Raw genomic sequence first — 22958 nt, 5'->3', positions numbered from 1 at the left:
ATAATGTTTTAAACGAATCTACCACTTTTGAATGCACACGTGCGCGATATCAGAATTTTATGTGAGCAGCATAATATTTAATCTCCATTCTCGGGGTAAAACAACTGTTATCAATGTTTATTTATACACGTGCGCACTCTTTGACATCTGCACCTTCCTTAGCCTTTGATTTGGGCTAAGAAATGCATGAACTGTTATCAATGTTATTTTATTACGAGCTCGTGCTCACAATAATTGGAATCCACATCCTAAGACTTTGATCCAAGTCAAAGAACCAATAAGCTTTATCAATGTAATTTTTCGTTGCTGTAAGCAGACGCCTTATATGAACACCTGCAGATCAAATTGGACTTTGATTCAAGTCAAAGAACCTATTAAAGTAAATTGTATAAAACATCAAGAAATGTTATTCCCGTTGTATTTTGTCTCCAAACCATTGTACAGTACGTAAACTTTGTCTGTTAATAATTTTGTAGTGAAATTACGACTGAAATAAATAGTAATGTTTTACTTTACGTAAAACTCTATTAGTTTCCTGTGTTCATAATCAATTAACAACGCCCAATCTGCTCCAGCATCGTAGAAGGTAACTCACCTGACAAATTACCTTCAAAGACATACGGTCTTTGAACAACTGTGAAGAATAACATCAAGGAGTTTCAGAGTGTCCCAATTCTGGTAAGAAACATAAGGAAGGTTAACACCATGAAACACTACAGGATACATGCCAGCCCAAATCACCTGTTTCCTTAAAGCACTCATCGGAAGGACATAACAGTTCGATAAATTGGTGCAAAGTACTAAAATTTCGCATTATAAAAAGATTTAGAGAACTTGGGAAAAAAATGCTCGAAAATGTAAAAAAAATCCTTTATTTTAAAATGAAATTTTTTGAATTCTTCGGTCGGTAAGCATTTTATGTCGGAAGAGGTGCCTAAATAAAAAGTGTTCTAGAGTTTATCAAATTCTCAGTTATTTTTTTCTGAGAAACAAAAAACTTATACATTTTCATCAGATGACAACGCGTACTATATTTTTTCCCCACATACTATAATTTTGGAGGCTCTGTACTATAATTCTACTTTGAAAAGATGGCAACACTGCCTAATACTCAATTGTATTAGTCGGTTTCTATGAGATTTTGTATTTCGCTATTACTTCTAATACCTATTCTCGGAATTTTACATTCTAGGTAACGTTATTTATTTTGGTGTAGCAATAAAGTCTCATATTCGAGCGCCAAGTGGTTTTAATTATTCATTTTGTAATGGCCGATTGACCAGAGTCTTGCGGTTGCAGGCGATTGTTGCGCGAGTCGTCACGCGCGAGCGCTTGTGGACAGCTGAATTGGGTCACATGTACCTGGAGAACGCGTAACTCCAAAAACGCCAAAACGCGCCTTGTGGGCAGGCTATAAGAGTGAGGATTTATGGATTACCCTTGCTTTTTATACAAATGCAGTTTATATATGACAAGAGACATTGTCGCAACTAAACAAGTCATAATAGACCCTAATGATCTAGTTATTATTGAGAAAATGCTGACATCGTTACGTTGTTTTGATATATATAATTTTAGGACACCTACTGGATAACACATAAAGAATTACACTCACGCATTTCAATTATGTTTATACATGAGTAATTGCATTATTTGCATTTCAATGGTTTTTACCGGAGTGAATCTTTTTATGTTAATTCATGTCACTAGACGTTGAACATGAGTAATCACATAGAATACATTTATATGGCTTTTCACCAGAATGAATTATTGCGTGTTTTTTCATGTGACCAGATGTATGACAACAAAAACTGCATTCACATTTAAATGGTTTTTCGCTGGAATGAGTCATTTTGTGTAACTTTAAGTTACTAGACTTTCTACATGCGTAATTGCATTCCTCGCATTTAAATGGTTTTTCACCAGTATGAGTCTTTTCATGGTTATTCATGTTGCTAGAGAATGAACATTGATCACAGTCAAATGGCTCTTCACCAGAATGAATCATTTTGTGTGATTTCAGGATACTAGATGTTATACAAGAGTAATTACATTCACTGCATGAAAATGGCTTTTCACCGGAATGAGTCATCTTGTGTGATTTTAAGTGACTAGATATTGCACATGAGTGATTGCATTCATCGCATTTAAATGGTTTTTCACCAGAATGACTAAATTTGTGTGATTTCATGTGACCAGATGTTATACATGAGAATGTACACTGATCACATTTATAAGGCTTTTCACCAGAATGAACCATTCTGTGTGATTTCATTTGACCACGTGTTTTACATGAGAAATTACAGTTACTGCACACAAATGGCTTTTCGCCGGAATGAGTCATTTTGTGTAATTTCAGGATACTGGATTTTATACATGAGTAATTACATTCATTGCATTTAAATGGTTTTTCACCAAAATCAGTCATTTTGTGCGATATCAGGTAACTTGATGTTGTACAAGAGTAATCGCAATTATTACATTTAAATGGCTTCTCACTTGAATGCGTCATTTTATGTGACATCATTTTGCTAGATGATATGCAAGAGTAATTACATTCTCCGCATTTAAATGGCTTTTCACCAGAATGAGTCATTTTGTGTATTCTCAAGATACTAGATTATATACATGAGTAATTGCATTCGTCGCATTTAAATGGTTTATTCCCAGAATGAGTCATTCGATGTGTTTTCATGTGTCCAAATGTTTTACAAGAATAATCACATTGATCACAATTGAATGGCTTTACTCCAATATGCGTAATTTTATTTTTTTTCATGTAATTAGATTTTAAGCATGCGTAATCAAGTTCATTGCTTTTACCACGTTTACATTGTTTTACACCAATATTAGTAACATGTATTTTTGTAAATGTTTTGTTGTATGCTTCGAGTTCTTTTTTAATATCCTGTTCTTCAATGTGTATGATGTAGTCAGTTTCCTTTATTTCTGACATGCAAACGGTCGATTTGAGATTTGCTGCATCACCCGTTATTGTAGTAGCAGCGATCACCTAGAATTACACACATTAGGTAGAGTATACGTTTAATAACTTAGGACTTTTTTGCACTCTTTACTATAATACTGATATAGAGAGAATTTAATATTTAAGACGGTCAATAATGCGTCAATTACATTGAGCTACTTTACGAGCTGCTTGTTGGCGAATTTATAATCTATCTGTAAAGTCGCCCAGTCTCATCATTGAACAAGCTAACAAGCAGATTGTAAACAATCTACCGAGAAAAGTTGAAAAGCGGTCAACTTTACACGCTACACGCCGGCGTGTGGGCCTACTGCGTCTGCGCAGTAGAGCGCAGTAGCGGCCTCCCGGTAAAAAACGAACTACGTTCTGTCAAAATAGTCGCTAGCTTGTTGGCTTCTCAGCGAATGGAAAGTTTTTGTGTTATCATCACAATCGCCCGCTTTTAAATTCGCCATCAAACAGCTCGTTAAGTAGCTCAATGTAATTGACGCATAAGAGAGTGAAACAGTACAGTAGTAGAATCAGAGAAAACCACATAAATATATTTGACCTCACCTGGCAGCACACCGGATCCCACGCATGAGATCCCACTGCCTTGGACTATGAGTACCGCCCGGTCTACATACCAGAATAAATGGTAAAAGATGCAGACGGCATGACCATTCTTTTAATTTGCAATCGCGTAACAAGTAGCTCTCCTATGAATCAGGTACCTATACAGAATCCCAGTTGTGGCGGTCAGAGCAGAAGTGGGGTAACCCACAAAAATGACTAAACGGAGTTAATCATTGCCTATTACCTCGGGAATCTACCCCAATGGTTAACTCTACTTAAAAAAAGAAATCAATACCTTCATTACTGACTCAAGTAGAAAGCCGATACATCACAACGACTGGTCATACTTTTTCCGCCCCTCCCGTTGTTGTCTATATATTAACTGTCATTGTTCTATAGAGTGCTCATACTGACGCGTCTGTCGTGTTCACGAATGGAATGGTTTGATTTGAATAAATAAGATACATGATTAATAATACACTAGGATTATCACTTTCTACAAATTTAATGCATAGATCAATGCTAACTACATATTTTATTGGAAATCGACATTACCACCGGTTTTTGTGTGAAGGACTAGTCTGACTTTGACAGCTGATGAGTAACATGAATGTATATTATTTATCAATAACACTGATAGTTATTAATATATTTGATTTGAGAATTTTTTATAATTCAATTTGAAACGAGAAAGGGTGGATCAATATCGTCACTATAGGATTGGTTTGTCGAATAGGTATCTGTTTTTCTCGAAATCGACCTTTTCATGCAGATAGATTTTTTTGTATCTAAATGGACCAGAACCATCCTTTTCCGTAAATTGCTTTGTAATAAATACAGCAATCATATATGATGTAAATACAACAATTTAAAAAACTCCATGTAGGTATTTAAATATAGGATAACAAAATTTGTTTTTCGTCTCCTGAATATTTGACATTTGGTCTATTCGAGAAATCAAACCTACAGCGACGATACCTATGTCAAGCAATCTGGAATCAGATTTTGACAGCTGAAAAGTGGACCACTCGTTGCTAGTGCAAAAAGTTATGCTCAGGCTTTATTAATCTAAAGATGGCGGTAATACCTTACATGGGCCACCATATTATATCCAGGTTAATATTGAGAAACCATTTGATTGCAATGTTAAACGAATACGAGGTGTTTTGATGAGCAAGCGATTGCTATGTCATTGCTTGTAATAAAAAACGCTGATGCTAGATGATTTTACGTTGTCCAAATTCATGCTGATTCGGTACCTATATGGTCATTAATCACTATAAATAAAACACATAGTTGTACATGTATTGTACAGTAGCTCATATAAAAGTAAATACCTGTTTTGGCTTACACTTCGAATACGAGCAACTTGGTTGAGGATCTTCATAATTGATTGGGGGCGATGTATCTTCAGAAAACTCTTTCTTGGTGTCAACTTGTTGAGAATCGGTCTCCAATTTTATATAATATGACTTGTTTATTGTTTGAAGATTCTAAAAAAACAATGTATCAATAAATTATGTTATAATGTCAAGCATATTTTAAGGAACATTTTGAAAAATAGAGTTCTCTTTTGGTATATCGATCGCGAATCAATCATCATCATCAGCCGGGGTCAATCCACTGCTGGATGAAAGCCTCTCCAAGTTTCCTCCTGCTCTCTCGGTCCTGTGTCGTTCGCTGCCACGTATTTCTGCCGAACTTTATCAGTTTGTCAATCCAGCGGCTTTTAGGGCGACCCTGTGACCGCTTGAGTACCATTGGATGACGGCATTTGTCCAACGGCAATGTGCCCCGCCCATCTCTATTTCAGCTGTTTGGCAACGTCTATTACATCGCGTACTCCTGTCTCTTTCCTAACCCATTCGTTTCTCTTACGGCCCTTTCGCGTGATGCCCAACATACACCTCTCCGGGCATCGCTGTGCGACTCTTAGCCGTTGGACATCTCTCGTGTTGAGGGTCTACGTCTCGCAGCCATGACGATTACCAAATAGTTGGAAACTGTGAAATATATATTCTTGACTACTGCCTTATTGGTATAGAGCAGGGGTATCGATAAGGGATCGATCGCGAAGTCGATCGCGAAAAGACTTTTGGGCGATCGTCAAAAATACCTTATATTCTAAAATTGACCAATTGTTAAAATTTGTCGCAATTAGTATGTCACCTCGTAGCATAGTGGTAATGCACGGTTCAGGGCGTAAGCCTGGGAGATACGGAGTTCGATTCCCCGTCGGGTTGGCTAACTTTTTTTCAAAAAAGATTTTTTCTATTGGTTACAATATATTCTCTCAGAAAGTGTTTTTCTAAATTATATATGTTCAATAATCAGAATGAAATATTCTTAAATCTTGTGAATTATTCGTTGAATAAAAGAAATAGTTAATTACGAAAGAATATTGTTTTGATAGTATAAATAGCGAATAATAATTCATCGGAAATGTCACTCGAATATACGTTTCCCGTTACTATCGCAATCTCCGTATCGTCTCGCGCAATATCTTATTGTAACGAGATGCGGACCTCGGATCCGTACCTACCACAAGTTTAGTAACGTAACATAACTACTGTAACATAATATTGTACCGACCGTTACGCGGAAAATAGAACTTGCTCCTGCATCCAGCTTCGACTTCTTCATCATCCTCAACAACATGACCTACGACACCTCGACGACTCCCACAATGGTAACTCACGTCGACTACCACACCCACATATTTATATTATCCAATTCTAACACCATAAAACGATGGCAGTGTTGCTATCAAAAATAATATATTTGGTAGCACTACTACCATCTATTTTAGTAGTTTAATATTATTTTTATAATGAGGGCAGTCACTCATTTCATATGAGTGGTTTCTAAGAGTACATAACTACAATCTGTCAAACAAAATTGACATGTTTGTTATGTCGTTAGCCATTATTTGTCTGAATAATTGTAAAAAATAAAATAACTACTGTACGACAACATTATTTAGGCAACAACAGGAAGTCGCTCTTATCGCGTATAGAATATTTCACAGTGTTGTCATTTTTTGAGAAAACATATCCCGCGAAATTAGGTTTTAAGTTTATATCAATTCGATTCTCAGTAAGTTTATAAGTACATTAATTTATAAGTCTAATTATTGTTCAATAAATATCAATAGAATTTTTTTTTCAAATAATTTCACCTCTTAATTATTACTATTATATTAGGTTAATTAATACAGCGTAATTATTGAATTTGGAAGGAAATGTATCATTGAACCCACATTAACTGATAATATTGGTGCAGGTATTTATTAATTAAATAACTAGAACACAAATTATGACTAAAAAACTAGAAGTAGAAAGATATAACATATTCAATATTATATTGATGACCCAATCACATGTTTTATAATTTACAAATGATGTCTTTATATCGTATTTTTAGTAAAATTGTTGTAGAAACACATACTGTGAAAATAATTTTCTATAAATTAAATTATATCCACCTTACATAAATTTTAAAACAATATGTACCTACTTATCGGTTTAAAAATTAGGAAAATAATTAGGAAAAAATAGGACAATTCATTATCTAACTAATGATCATTTATACTTAATTATTATACGTCTAAAAATATTAATAAAATAGATTACAATACACATAACTTTATAATATACAAACATAATTTCCAGTATTTGGGGAAATATTTCTAGTATTACAACACTGAATTTTGACATACCTGACATGACAGAAACCCGTCAAATGGGCTTGTTGAAAGTATTGTATAGGCTCGCCTTTTAAATACGACTCTGTTTCTTCTTCGCAATAAATCAAAAGTTTACTGATAATAATTCGAACATCATTTCGTATTGTTTTAGACATCTTTTGAATATAAAAAGCTTCAAATTACGTAAATTGATAGATGCGTCCAATACGAAGTGTCAAAAATGTAATGAAAAATTTGGGGGCGTTCCTAATTTGAAACCGGAAGTTCGATTAGCTGTACGTAGTTCACAGATTTGCCACGTAGCCAAGATGAAGTTGCCGGACAATAGTTACATACATATTTTTTTTCTATATACAACGCTTTATTTAGATTTCGTAGTAAGATTTTATTTTGGTTTAAAAATATATCTATTAAATACTTTACTTATTAGAATTTTCATATCCAAAGTAGATCGTATGTAACCAATGACAGTATTAATGGACAACGCACCCAATACAGCAGCTGGCAAGTAAATTCGCGCATAGCGACATTCGCACATGAATAGGTAGACGTCACGCAATTTCCATTATGCGATATCACGCATTGGGAATTTATAGCAATATCACCATTATTGTAATGGCGTTAGAACAGTGTTTCTAGTGCCAATGTTCATTTGAGCGAACCCATTCGAACCGAACCATTCGGCAGACCAACAAAAAGCATCAGGAATTTATAGCAATGTCTCCTTTATTGTAATGGCGTTAGAACAGATTATGCCATTCGGCAGACCCGACAAAAAAGTGAGTGTCATTTTTTTCCAGATGCTTCGTCCATATTACTGTCATTGTATTTTACAATAATTATTGATACCCCTCTGGTATAGAGGAAGGTACGTATTCCGCAAAAACAGGCTGATTCCAAATGGATTAAAATGATTAAGGTATACTCAGCGCTCGAAATGGAAAATTTTACGAACCGGAGCGCTTGATAATTTTACGAAAATATTAACACTGTTACTTATCTAATTCTATACATATTATATGTATTTAAAAAAACGATTGTGTTAGATTATTTTATAATATGACATATCTCGCATAGACGGTCAAATTAATATTTACACGAGACGGAGCGATAATTTTTGGGATTGTATGAACCGGAACGGCGTTCCGGTGCGTTCCGGTCCATTTCGAGCCCTGGGTATACTTCAGCTGGGGCACGGTCTGAAACGATCGTGACTACGCGACTCGAAGATTGTGCAAATGATGCATGCAGAACAAAACATAATTTGTCATAAAAAGTCAACATGCGTCCATTTAATGTTATGTTTATTTTCTTTACTAATAATAATAGTATATTCATTGACATGTTTTCTTTTTCAAGTAAATGGTTAACGTTTTTTAGTCATCTTTACACGATTTAAGAATTTATTAATCAAAACAAATTTACGTGTTCACAGCACGACTTTCGCTCTCCGATTGCCAGCCAGTCCAAAATTTCGTCGCACCTATAGTTGAAAATTATTTGCCGTTTCACTGAAGTACCGTCTTAAATGTATCTCTAGTCTCGTTGCCTGATACAGTGGCTGACGTGGCCGGCAATGGCTGACACCAATCAAAAATTTAAAAAAACTAACCTCGAAAGCACGACTGGAATCTTCGGCGTTCTCTTGCTTTATATAAGACGTATTGGTAGTCTCCGGGTTATATCGATAGCGTAAGGGCATATGCCCTTCAGCATCAGATTTTAATTCTTCTATTTCGCGTTTCACGTCCATTTTTTCGAATTAAAAGCGTACGTCCGTGAAAGATTATCCATGCAACAGTACCGTAGTTTAGGAGTAGTGTTGCCAATGCCACCCTTTTGTCAATTAATTATTACCATAGACAAACGATTTTTCATACCATTTCTAATAAAATGGAGGATACTGCGTCGATCGTATAATTTATTCATACATAATGAACAGAGTTGAAACCAGTGACGTCCCGTGGGAGTAGGCAGTTTGATCGTCGCTTGGGGGCGGCAGTTACCCAAAGGGCGGCAAATCTAGGACAATCGTTAGGTATATAGAAATAGCTACCTACCTGAACTTAGTAATAACGGAAATATCTTTCCATTAAAAAATCAGCTTACTGCTTAGAAACAAAATGTAAGTAGTGTTACCAGACAAAAAAAGAGAAGGCCCCGGCGCGACAGTTTCAAATTCTAGATCAGCAATTTAACAAAAAAATATATCCGGCTTCCCTGTAGAATGTTTAGAATCTCTGACTTACACGAAAATATTACAAATAACATTTCGTAAACGGTCATTCAGAAAAGATGCATTTTTTTTACCTGGTCCGAAGATAGAAGCGGCCCGTCCCAAAATTTCTGTCCCGTTACTCAGTGACCTGTCCCTTTCTCTTTCCCTCCGTAGAATAGACCCGCGAAAATTAAAAGATGCTTTTGCAAAGTAAAACCAGTTCGAAGCTACCTACGATCGTGGTGACACACAAGTTTTTTTACCGGCGTGAGGCCGCGTGCCCCCAGGCGATGTCCCTTGACACAAACATACCGCGCTTTTCTCGATGTTGCGAATCAGTGAATCTCTTTTCCCATCATTGTGTTAATAATAATTAGTGTAACCACCCTTAAAACGAATCCCGTACCCGATAAAGTATTTCGGTGTTAATCCCGGCAAAAATGCCCAAATTATACTGACCCGCCTCAGTGTTTGTTTCGAATAAATTGAAAGTGTTGCGGCAATGGCTGGTAATAATAACGTGTCTTCTCTGTTGTAATCTACGATGTAACCTATTATGTAATATTCGTCGATGTCTGTATAATTCAGTGTAAATAAATCTCGCCCGCGCAGGGCTGTTAAATAAAAAAATTAAGATGTGTTTTATATAAATTAAACCCCGCGATGTCACGCATCTCCCAATTAAAAAATAATACTGAAGAAGATTCCACCATCGACATACACGTGAGTTCCATCATTTTTCTTCTTCCTGGGTATTAGTAGGTACAATAAAAGTTTTAACAGTACTTCATTTTTTTGTTGGGTTCGCGTGCATTCCTAATTTAACAAATATGTCACTCGCAAGTTTTGGAAGTTGTCAGGAGTATTTTTAAATGTACCGATCTCAAACTTCAGATTCGCAATATTGTTTATTGAAGCAAATATGGCATTGAATTTAGATTTAGTGGTATATTATAATATTATCTTGTTGGTAATGTATCCATACAACATATTTCTTAGATGTTGGAGTCATGAAAGGATGATAAAAAGTACTGTATAAAAAAAAACGTGGCGGCATTTTGTCTAGGGACGTCACTGGTTGAAACTAAGCTGTATAAAGACTGGTTCTTTGCTATATTTATATTAGGGGTAGGTATAGGGTTATATATGACTAAACGTCTTTTATAAAATATAGCTTTAGCATTTTTGGAAGGACAATACATTACCGTTTCCCTATCATTGTATTCTTCTAATAAACTTGCCATTTCAGAATCAGAGGCTTTATCAAACTAGCACAAGTGTAACTTTAGTTTAAATTGACTACGTAAAGACATGCCTATAATAAGATAATTTTTTCAGGCAACAGACTCTTTTCTAGGCAATTCTTCTTATTAGATCGCTGAGCAGGTATTCGAAATAAGTTTTTTACGAAAATAATGCGATGGCACTTTCGCAAATGAATAATTGATATGCTCGATAATATTATATCTATGCACTTCTGCATTTTCTTAATTGCTGGAGAGTGTTTTCCTTGTTTGTCGTCTTGGCCATAATTTAAATTATTTCTCCTTTTTGAAACGATTCACGCAAAAACTTCAGAAATGTTAAATGTTCCCAGGAAAATTTTCTGGCAAACACGCAAGCGTTCATTGTCTTTGTAAAGAAAATATTGTCTTGACTTGTTTCTTCTTGAAATACTTTCTACACGACAACTTACATTGTTTGATTCCTCAACCAAAGAACTGACATTATGTGAGCCCTCAAGAAGTAAAGTAGGTCAAGTAGTGACAAAATGGTGAAACTTTCTTATTGAAGGTTTTAGTTTAATGAACTTTTTACATAGGTAATTTTTTGTATGGCGCTGTATTCATTTTTTATGTTAAATGGAAGTTTATTACATAAACAAATTAAAAAAAAAGTATTTATGGATAATATTGATTGTAATAAGATAATAAAAGGGGTGAGTTTACTTCACCTTTACTTATTAATGTCACTTGGCTCACTTTAGCCTAATATGTCAATCGTGTTCACCTCTACATACTAATAGTACTTGGCTCACTTTTAGATAAGTTAGTCATGATCACCATTACAGTAACCTTATCTAATATTGTCACCTGGCTCAGTTTATCTTATTATTTATATTATAATATTATTATTATTGTATGTCATAATAATTAGGATTTTTCCCCAGTATATAGAGTAAGTATACACTATAATAATGGTTTTATTTGACTATGTTACCTCTGTGAGTTTTCAAAGTAGGTAGGTACCTAATACATTATAAAATCTATTAGTTTGTTGACATTTCCGAAAAAAGGTAAATACAAACTGTTTTTAGAAAAGTACTTATATATTAAAAATAATAATTGTTTAATAAAAAAATTAAGTTTTATGAATACTTTTCATCCATAGTGTTATTATTAATTACCTATGTAGGTAGGTGTTAGTTTCATCCATTTTTTCTTCTATAATCTAGGTATGTCATCGTAATGGTCTGGATAAATTTCAGCATTTTTGTTGATTGATTTTGGAATAATTTATATTTATAGCCTTGGTTTTTTCGTATCACCAATGGCCCAATAATTTGAAAATATGGAATGCCTTTCTGTTTCCTCAAACTTTTCATTGCACTTATGTAGACACACCGCACATATGACTTTTTTTAAATACTTTACTGTCCATTTGTTTCCCCTCTCATAGATATGTATGATTTTCAAAGCTGTTTATTTCTATTTCTTCTATTTTGCTTGATCAGAGTGACGATTGTTTTTAAATGGTATCTGTGGATCAACATAATATTATTGATTATTATTCATTGAGACAACATTCTCAGCGACACCACAGTTCTGAGAAGTATATCAACCAATAAATTATAAGATAGAAGTAGATAGTCGTTAACAAATTTAATGTAAATACTTCACAATATAGTTAATTATTTTTCAAATAGAGTATAGGTTATTTAAATTCTTTTAATCTTATTTTTTGTGTATGTGTGTATATTATGTATATGTGATATTCATTAAAGATTGGATTGCAAGATAAAATTCTAGAAAAATTGTGAAAGTAGTATAGTATAAATTTATTATTATATACTTACCGTTATTTTAACCACCTATACTATTATAAACCATTTCCAGAGCCTATGAGCTCCCGAGCAGATTAGTTCTAATGCAATGTATATTTTATTGTACAGGTGAGAAAACTGGTCGATTTTGAAGACTAAAAGTATACTTACACTAGTATAAAAAATACCTAGTATCGAAACTTGTTCCAAAATACTTACTATTATTTGGAATACTATATACCTAGAGCGTTTGGCGTGCATATGCGACAAAAGTGTCATACTAAACTGGAACTAAAACCAACTCCATATTAGTATTTGAAATACGTATCGGCTTAGGGAACTCAGAATGTGTATCGGCTGCAATAGAATCGCTAAAAATACGCTGAGCTCCGCGTTTTGAAATGTCCCATTTATTATAAAATATTTTATTTACATTTATTATATAACACATTTTAAATTTATGAGTTGTTTTTCTGTTAGGTTATAATATTCTTGTTAACAAAAATGATTAACAGTGTTTTTTTTTTTTTAATTTTAAACATGTTTTGAGCGGTCATATAACAAGCCTAAGCCTGTGTGTCATCTCACCACTGTGCTGCGACACAAAATTTATGACCAATTGTTCATACATTCGAATGCAATAGACTAATAAATTTAATTATACCTATATTCAAGTGCTATCTCGTTCGCGCGCGCTTAATGCCAATAGTGTTAAGTCTACCAACTGGCGAGCGCACAGAACAGCGACTCGCGATGATATCATCACAAGTTTTTTAGAATAAGTTTATTGGGCCACACATACTGAGTATGGGTAGTTTCATCTGAGACTTGAATACACAAACTGGTGACAGTATTTCCAACTCACCTCTATTGTATTGGTCTTTCCGCGCCGGACTTCGAATATATTCTTAAAATATTTTCTCTCTCCATTACTACCCACCGACCTACTCTTTATCTCAATATGGTTTATTCATATGGAATGTACTATTATAGATAGTTCAAATTACCAAATGCCCGGCTATTACCTAATAATTGAGCATAGTTATGCACAAAGCAGCCAAGCCACAATTTTGACAAAAATGAGTTATTGTGATTTCCATAATCTCACACGTTTGTTTTACGTTCTGCACAAATCAGCCAAGCTGCTGTCATACAAACATCTCATATAAATGCGTTTTAAAGATTGTGCAAATCGCAGAATATGACATTTTCGATTTGCATAAAGCAACCAAGCTGCTGTCATACAAAAATGTCATATAAATGCGTTTTAAAAATATGCAATATTCGTTCTGCAAAAAGCAGCCAAATGATAATATTATGTACTTACGTGAATTTTTTAAATCGTGACTGTAAGGTGTGTTTTTCTACATTCAGTTAATAAACATTATTTTCTGAATTACATTATATGTTTTTCACTTTATTATATATAATATAATATACATATTTTTCATATAAAAAATAGTGCCAGGCAGCTAAATATTGATGTATAATTTACAAGTTTTTCGAATTATTTTCAGAATTTTGAAATTTCCATTATAATTTAGTAACTTAGAAGGCTATTTTCAAAGAAAGAAATAAAAAAAAAGACTTTTCTTACAAAAATAAGAGATGGCTGCATTCTGCAGAATGCACATTCTAAAAAAATCATTTTACTCAAAACACCTGGACTGCTAAAACACCAAAATTTCATAGATTATATGCTTTTATCTCTTCAAAAGTTATACAAAATCATATATATATATATATATATATATATTATAATATATATCATTCAAAAAGTATACACAGTATACAGAGGCTTTGCTGATTTAAAAAAAACACAATTTACATAAAAGTGCTACTATCTCTGTTTGAAGTTTGTGTGGCTCGGCTGCTTTGTGCACAACTACGCTCAATTAACGGCCTATATAAAAGTACATAATTTAACCATACAATGCATTACTTTTTTATTTTGACGAATTAAATGTATTGCTATAGAAGAGGTCGTGGAAAATACAGGAAAATTATTTAAAAAAAATAAAAAAGATATTTTAGTATTTTTTTAATTAAAGAATAGAAGTGATGCAAATTTGCATTATCATGCATTCGGGACAAAATAATAAAAACATAAAAATGTGATGAGTATGATAATGAGAATCTACACATTTTCTTTAACAATATCAGTTATCTTTTTTAGAATTTAGATTTAGTTTTAGATTTATTTTGTGTGATTTCAGGTCTGTAAATGTTATACACGAGTCACTGCATTCTTTGCATTTAAAGGGTTTTTCATCACAGTGAATCTTTTTATGTTTATTCATGTTAGTAGAATGATGTTGAACTTGAGTAATTACTCTGAATTCATTTAAATGGTTTCTCACCAGAATAAATCATTTTGTGTGGAATTTCAATGGAATGAATGATTTCGTGTAATTTAAGGTAACGTGAAGTTGTGCAAGTGTAACTACATATATTACATTTGAATGGCTTTTCACCTGAATGAGCCTGAGTCAATTCGTGTGATTTCATTTGGCGAGGTGACATGCAAGAGTAATTACAGTCTCTGCATTTTAATGGATTTTCACCAGAATGTGTCATTTTGTGTACTTTCAGATAACGGGAAAATGTACAAGAGTAATCACACTGATGACATTTGAATGGCTTTATACAAGTATGCGTCATTTTGTGTAATTTGATCTGAGTAGATGTTTTACACGAGTAGGAACATTGTTCACATTTAAATGGCTTTTCACCAGAATGTGTCATTTTGTGTGATTTCATGTTACCAGATATTATACATGAGTAATCACATTGTTCACATTTAAATGGCTTTTCACCAGAATGCGTCATTTTGTGTAATTTGATCTGAGTAGATGTTTTACACGAGTAGGAACATTGTTCACATTTAAATGGCTTTTCACCAGAATGTGTCATTTTGTGCAATTTCATCTGACCAGATGTTATACATGAGAAATCACATTGATCACATTTAAATGGCTTTTCACCAGAATGTGTCATTTTGTGTGATTTCATGTTACCAGATTTTATACATGAGTAGTCACATTGTTCACATTTAAATGGCTTTTCACCAGAATGTGTCATTTTGTGTGATTTCATGTGACCAGATGTTTTACAAGAATGATCACATTGATCACATTTAAATGGCTTTACTGCAACATGTGCAATTTTATGTTTTTTCAAGTAATTAGATTTTATATATTCACAAGATAAATTGCTTTCACCACGTTTACATTGTTCTACACCCATATAAGTAACACGTATTTTTGTAAAGGTTTTGTTGTATTCCTCGACTTCTTTTTTAATATCTTGTTCTTCAATATGTATGATGTCGTCAGTTTCCTTTATATCTGACATGGAGCAGGTCGATTTAAGATTTGCTGCGTCAGCCATTACGGTGGTAGCAGCGATCACCTAAAAATACACCCATTATTAGCAATTTTCCGGGTTTTCTAGGAAAGCAATAAGTTGAAATCCATCGATCATCTTCTTTTTAACCCTCCTACATGCAATGCGGTTCAATGAAAGTAGTATAGTAGTAGAATCATATAATTTGGAAAAACAGGATTTGAGAAAACCATATAAATAAGTTGTGACCTCCCCGGGCAGCATAACCGAACCCTACGGATAAGAGCCCAGTGCCTTACTCATTGGGCTGAGAGGCGCCCAGTCTATATAGCAGAATAATTGATAAAATATGCAGGCGGATTTGCTTTTGTATTACGAATACCCCTCTACTAAACCAGATATGCAGAATTATTAGTTTATTTTATTGATACGTACATATTTAAAAACAAATATAATATGTCTAATGCGTCAATTACATTGAGCTACTTTACGAGCTGTTTGTTGGCGAATTTAATAGCGGGCGATTCAGCTACTGCGATTGTGATGATGATACACAACACTTTCCATTCGCTGAGAAGCCACAAGCCAGCGACTATTTTGACAGAACGTAGTTCGTTTTTTTACCGGGAGGTTGCTACTGCGATCTACTGCGCAGACGCAGTAGGCCCACTCGTTGGCGTGTAGCATGTAAAGTTGACCGGCTTTAAACTTTTCTCGGTAGATTATTTACAATCTGCTTGTTAGCTTGTTCCATGATGACACTGAGCGTCTTTACAGGCAGAATGTAAATTCGCCAACAAGCAGCTCGTAAAGTAGCTCAATGTAATTGACGCATAAGAGAAATAATTCTAAGTATTTTTGCAATGGGTTTCGCCATTATGATATTGTTGAAATTAATTTTCTTCTCCATCGTATGGCGCTGAAAATTCACGATAGGTTAATTTTTCGTAATATGAAATAGATTCTGATGGTCAGTTAACAGTTAACAGTCAGGTAAGTGGAGTTTAAGTACACTGGAGTATATCTGTGGATTTGTTTCACTATATATGTAGAGTCGACGTGTTTAGCACACTGCTTACCCCCGTGTCATCGACGAAATATAAGTACCTATTATGATACGATTTGATGTCAGTTATTATACTATAATATTATATGACTCGTGATATACCTAGTACATAAGTAACGAGAGAAAACGTCAAAGTCCATAACTCAATTCAATTCAAAGAAAGCCAAAAAACCATCCAAAGTCCTTCAGTGTTTGCAGAAACCTCAAGTTTAATGTTTATTAATAAATGTTTACGAGAAAAGCACGTGAAACATCGATAACTGTATTTTTATAGACAGTGACGTCCCGTGAGGGTAGGTAGATTGAGCGTTGCTTGGGGGCAACAGTTACCTAAAAGGCGGCAAATCGAGAAGAATCATTAGGTATACATAGAAAGCTATCTAAACTTAGTAATAAAGGAAATAACATCTTTCCATTAACAAATACAGCTCACTGGTTGGAAACAAAATATATTAATTAGGTACCTCTATATAAGTTTTAAAAGGACTTTTTTTTCGGGTTTGCGATGTCTAGTTTACTTCCGTTGTCTTTGGACGTCACGTTTTTGGTGAACAGCAGTAACATTTACCTAATTTAAAATTTATCGAAAAATGTTTGCCTGTCCCTCGCGAGTTTTGGAAGTTGTCAGGTGTGTTTTTAAATGTTACCTATCTGAAACCGTAAACTCGCAATATTGTCTGGTTGGGCCATTTATGTTCCCATTCCACTCCTTATCTCCTCACTCACCCCCTAATCCCCAGTGTTATTGTTACCAGACATTCGATAAGCAATTAGGGGTCATGAGAGACGGTGTTACAAAAAACATTCAGTTGCATCTCGATAGCGGATGCGTGCGGGCTTCTAATAGCTTTCCGTTGCTTAAGTGATTGACTCAATAGATACAGACTTATTTATAATCTATCATCATCATTCATACACCCTCACATATAATCCATAAAACTGTGTCAAAAAGTGCGTGAGTGTACGAACCGGGTGACCCAAAACAACGATACTGCCCGAGTGACAGTTGAAACCAGACGGATGTAATGATGAGGTTGTCAATATTATTGAACTGACTGAATCGAGAGACGGAACAAGTGAGTGACCGTGGTTGAGTGTGAAGTGAGAGTTGATAATTATCAATCGGCCTTCGCTATTTATACAAAAGCAATCAATACCTAACACAAGCTACCATTTATCTAGGTTAATATTGAAAAACCAGTTGACCGCAATGTTAAACGACTACGAGGCGTTTTGTAACATGTAATAAAAACGCTGATGCTAGATGAAGCAATTGATGAATAAATGACTAGTTGATTTTTTTTTTCGACCATGTCCGATCCTAATAGGATCATATGGGCCTTCATTTTTCACAGATTTTGTTTTTTACGAGAAATGGATGTCAGCCACTTGCTCAACCTATTAGGTCCATACACTAACTCACTCACAAATTGAAAAACAATATGTGTACTTGCCAGACCCAGGATTCGAATCTGAGACCCACGGCGTGATAGTCCAACGCTTAACCCGCGCGGCCACCGTGGGTGTAAAATTGATTTTATGTTGTCTAAATTCATGCTGACTCGATATAAGGTCATTAATTGCTATAAATATAAGACATAGTTGTCCTGTATTGTACAGTAGCTTAAATGAAAATAAGTACTTACCTGAATTACTGGTCTATACTCTGAATATGAGCAACTTGGTTGATGATTTTCATAATTTAATGGGGGCGCTGTATCTACAGTTAACTCTTTCTTGATGTTAACTTGGTTAGAACCCGATTCCGAGCAACTGGGTTGAGGATCTTTATAATTGAATGGTAATGTGTCTTCACTATATTCTTTCTTGATGTCAACTTGGTGAGAATCGGGCTCCAATTTTATATATGGCATGTCTATTGTTTGAAGATTCTGAAAAAAACAATGTACCTATTATGTTGTAAAGTAAAGCGTGTGTGAAAAAATAGAGTTGTCTTTTGGTATATTCATCGCGGAAGCGTTCTTTTCCAGCACCAATAATGCTAACCAAATAGTTGGAAACTGAAAATATCTATTCTTTTCGACTAGGTATCTTATTGGTGTCAGATGTGTCAATAAGATCGATCCGAAAAGAATTTTGGGCGATCGTCAAAAACAATTAATTTATATATTCATAATACCTACATATTTCTAATTCTAACACCAAACTACAGATGGCAGTAATGCTACCAAATATTTTTATATTTAATATACCATTACTTAGGGCAGGGACTCATTTCGTAAGAAAGTGGTTTCCTAGAGGACATCTCTTCAATCTGTCAGACAAAATTGGCATGTTTGTTAAGCCATTATTGTCTAAATAATTATGGGAAATAAATCACCGACAGTTATGTAAATAAAAAAAATCTATGTACAACGCTTTATATAAGTTTTCTTAATGAGATTCTATTTGGGTTCAAACATACATTTATGAAATACTTTACTTATAATATATATATAATATGTCCAGTAGCGGCTCGTGGATAAGATATTTGGGGGTGCTGCGGTTGATTAAAAATAAAAATAAATATTTATTTGGATTATATTTTACTATTAACATCAAAATATAAATAATTAATTTTATTAGGTAATATTTAAAATAAAAAACTTTGCATAATATGCTTGCAAAAATAAATTTGAACAATGTTAATAAATTATTATAGCTATATTTCTTTCCGCGCTGTAGCGCGCCTGCTCACGCGCGACGCCGAAACGCAGAAATACTGAAATCGTCTAACCGGCAGTACCGATTAGGCTCCATTTGCGAGCACCGCTGCCCGCGCCCTTCCTTCGCCCACTCGAGAATATTCTATTGAAATCGGTACTGTGCAAAATAAAGTACCTACCGCGGTGTATGACAATATGTGTACGCGGTATATGATAATAATTGGACATTGGATGTATCGATGCGCGGGCGAGCTGATTACACGCTTAATAATATTGATATTTTGATATAATATACATAAATTTATGGATATTACAGTAATTGTCTAAAGATATCCAAAAGCTAAGAGTCGCACAGCGAAGCATTGAGAGGTGTATGTTGGGCATCACGCGAAAGGACCGTAAGAAAAACGAATGGGTTAAGAAGCAGACATGAGTACGCGATGTAATAGACGTTGCCAAACAGCTGAAATGGAGATGGGCGGGGCATATTGCTCGCCGAAAAGACGGCCGCTGGACAAATGCCGTCAACCAGTGGTACCCAAGGGGCATAAAACGGCCACAGGGTCGCCCTAAAAGCCGCTGGATTGACGAACTGGTAAAGTTCGGCGGAAATACGTGGCAGCGAAAGACACAGGACCGAGAGAGTTGGAAGAAGCATTCGGCATTCATCCAGCAGTGTATTGATCCAAGCTGATGATGACATTAATTTTCTCAATTTGCTTGGGGGTGCTGCAGTACCGCAGTGCATATGGACGAAACGCCACTGTATATGTCCTTAATTTCAGAAAAAGTAGACTTCGGAGGATTTTTTTCTCCAAAGTAGATCTTATGTAAAAAAAGTTGACAATTCTGGTATAGAGAAAGGTGCGTATTATTATATCACTACCTACATGGCTTAAGTTTCCAACAAAAGAAATTGTTGAAAGGTTTGAGGTAATTTAATATACGTGTGTTTTAGAAACACGGTCGCGTATTTGTTTGTAAACCTCACCTTGCATTCCTTGGGTTCCTTTTTAATGCCTTGTTTACCTATGTGTATGTCTGAGTAAAATTCTTCTGCTTCTGACATATACAATTTCGATTTAGCCATAACGGCGGTGGCAGCGTTTACCTAAAGAAAACGAACGAAAAAAAAATCCTATTTATGACAAAAATTAATATATTCATTTAGACTAAAATTTCAGAATAAAACGTTAAAACTATATAAGAATGCCATGGAGGCCTTAGTGAGAATTCAATCATCTACAGCTTCAGAACGGAATTATAGGGGATGAAACAGAAAGGTTTCATCTGCGTGTCCACAATTTGTTTAGTGAAGGCAAATCGTTGTATGCTTAGGTGGTAAAAATATAAAATATATGTAATACATTAGCAACATTACTCTCAAGCATGGCCTCCATAAAGGTGTCTCCCAGCATCCTGAAGCGATTCCCAAGACCAGGATATTTGGCTGCCCCCTACCTATCACCAGTTCCCAAAAATGATAATACGGAACCCCATGCTTCTGTGAGACATAATAATTATGGGTGTTCCGTGTACTTTTCTATTTTTCAATAGATCCATTTGAATTATGGAGTTGTCGGCATCCACATCATATCGTCAATGTTTTGGCAGAAGAGACTAATTCGAAAAAATGACATATTGAGTTAGTTATCCCAAAATGTTTCTTATTTCAAACTTTACTATCTGGAAACCTTCTTTAAATAAAGTCTTTATTTTAAAATCATCCTTTTTACGATTACTTAATAAACTCGCATGGTAGACCATTTCAAACATTTTAACAACTTCAAAGTAAAATTACTCAAAACTAGTATTCTCCAGTTAGTGTGTTCTGCCAGAACAGAGACGATATTATACCCCACTTGTATGGTAAGCAAGTAACATGCGAACATTCGCTTTATTGGATAGACATTTTTATTAGTCATGAGACACACGTTATTATAAAATAATATTCTACACGTGAATTATCATTCAATTATATCAACCATATCTCATCAAATTGCATCGCAAAGCCACACATTTTCAAGAAAATAGCGCAGCATGCGACTTGTTTTACTATTTGAGCAAATTTTTGATGCCTATGGTCGATCCCCCGCACCGGATTAAACCCTACCAGCCCCCTTGTGGGGGCCATGCTAACAGGTATTCTTAAAAAAAACCTTTCAGAATCCAGCTCGATTGTAATTTGTTTGAGCTGTCCCTCCAAATTTTTCACCTGAAAGGCATTTTTCATTCAAAATCCAGGTAGGTAAAGCTTGTTTTATACCTACATATATTCTGCTATGAATACATGTTATTTTTTTTAATGTTAAACGTCATTTCGTATGGATATTGGCCCACAGCTACCTATCTAAACAGTTAATCACGGAAGGATTATTTCCCAGCTGCAAGAATGCTGACAAAATGGTTGAAAACTTTACTGTCATATACTGCATTGAAATTAATCGGAACCTAGAATGTCCTTACGTAGGTTTGATATATAAATACCTCAAAAGTTGCGGCATATGAATGCTCGACACGGATTTGCTTGATATAATATAGATCAGTTTGTTCTTCAGGGCTTTGCGAACGTTTAATCGGTAAATAAATAGCACTGAACGACGTTCCAGGATCAGTTTCAAAGTCTACAGGTTCACTTTTAATTTCCATGTTTACAAGTGTTAAGTAAATTGGACGAACAAAGGCAGCGCAACAATTAATAATTGACATCGGCGAGTGACAGCTAGCGATAACAAACTGGCAGTGTTGCTATTAGCTATAAAACTTTTAGATATTTAGGTCCGTAGCAGTGTTGCCGTCTTTACAGAGTGGAATTATTCTACATAACCTCAAAATAATATAGTATTTGGGGGAAATATAGTAGGTACGCGTTGTCATCTCTTGGAAATGTATTGGTTGAAGAATTTGAGACATTTCAGTATAATTATTAAAGTACCTACCTACCTCTTCCGACCATATTATTATGTTTAGCTGCGAATTCAAAAATTCCATTTTAAATCAAAGCCGTACTTTCTTTACCTCTTTTTACTCGGAACGCCTAATGAAATTATATGACTGCATCAATTTATAATACGGAAATTACGAAAATTTAGTAGGTACCTACCTACCTACTTTTGGCGTATTTTTTAATGTTGAACTTTTAAATCTATAAGATAATAACAGGTGCATTTTTTTCTGATATTCAAAATAATAGTTTATTGAGCGTACCTTCTATGCCTACCTTTTTTATTTCGTACATAGTTTTCTTCTTCTTCCAACCTGTCACGTCCCAATATTGGGGCAATGGGCAAGCACAAGTTGCATTGTAGTGCATCTTGTAGCACCGCTGCAGGGTGAGGGAGGGCCGGCCACGGCGACGGAACCCTTGAAGCTA

General features: G+C 34.7%; 1 long non-coding RNA gene across 1 annotated transcript; it reads right to left on the bottom strand.

The window, feature by feature from the left end:
• Window positions 1-14551: 14551 nt before the first annotated feature.
• LOC147076555 (uncharacterized) lies at window positions 14552-22344 on the bottom strand. Its single transcript, XR_015069646.1, has 4 exons — window positions 22073-22344; window positions 20577-20696; window positions 18566-18811; window positions 14552-15919 (listed from the first exon to the last, which is right to left on the bottom strand). It is a non-coding gene; the product is annotated as an uncharacterized LOC147076555 (long non-coding RNA).
• Between the last annotated feature and the right edge of the window lie 614 nt (window positions 22345-22958).

The sequence above is a fragment of the Rhyacophila brunnea genome, unplaced genomic scaffold, assembly GCF_057557595.1.
Source record: "Rhyacophila brunnea isolate RB1 unplaced genomic scaffold, BYU_Rbru_1.0 scaffold_13, whole genome shotgun sequence".
NCBI lineage: Eukaryota > Metazoa > Arthropoda > Insecta > Trichoptera > Rhyacophilidae > Rhyacophila > Rhyacophila brunnea.
The sequence above is the reverse complement of the archived record's forward strand: the minus strand, read 5'-3'. Positions and strand labels throughout refer to the sequence as shown.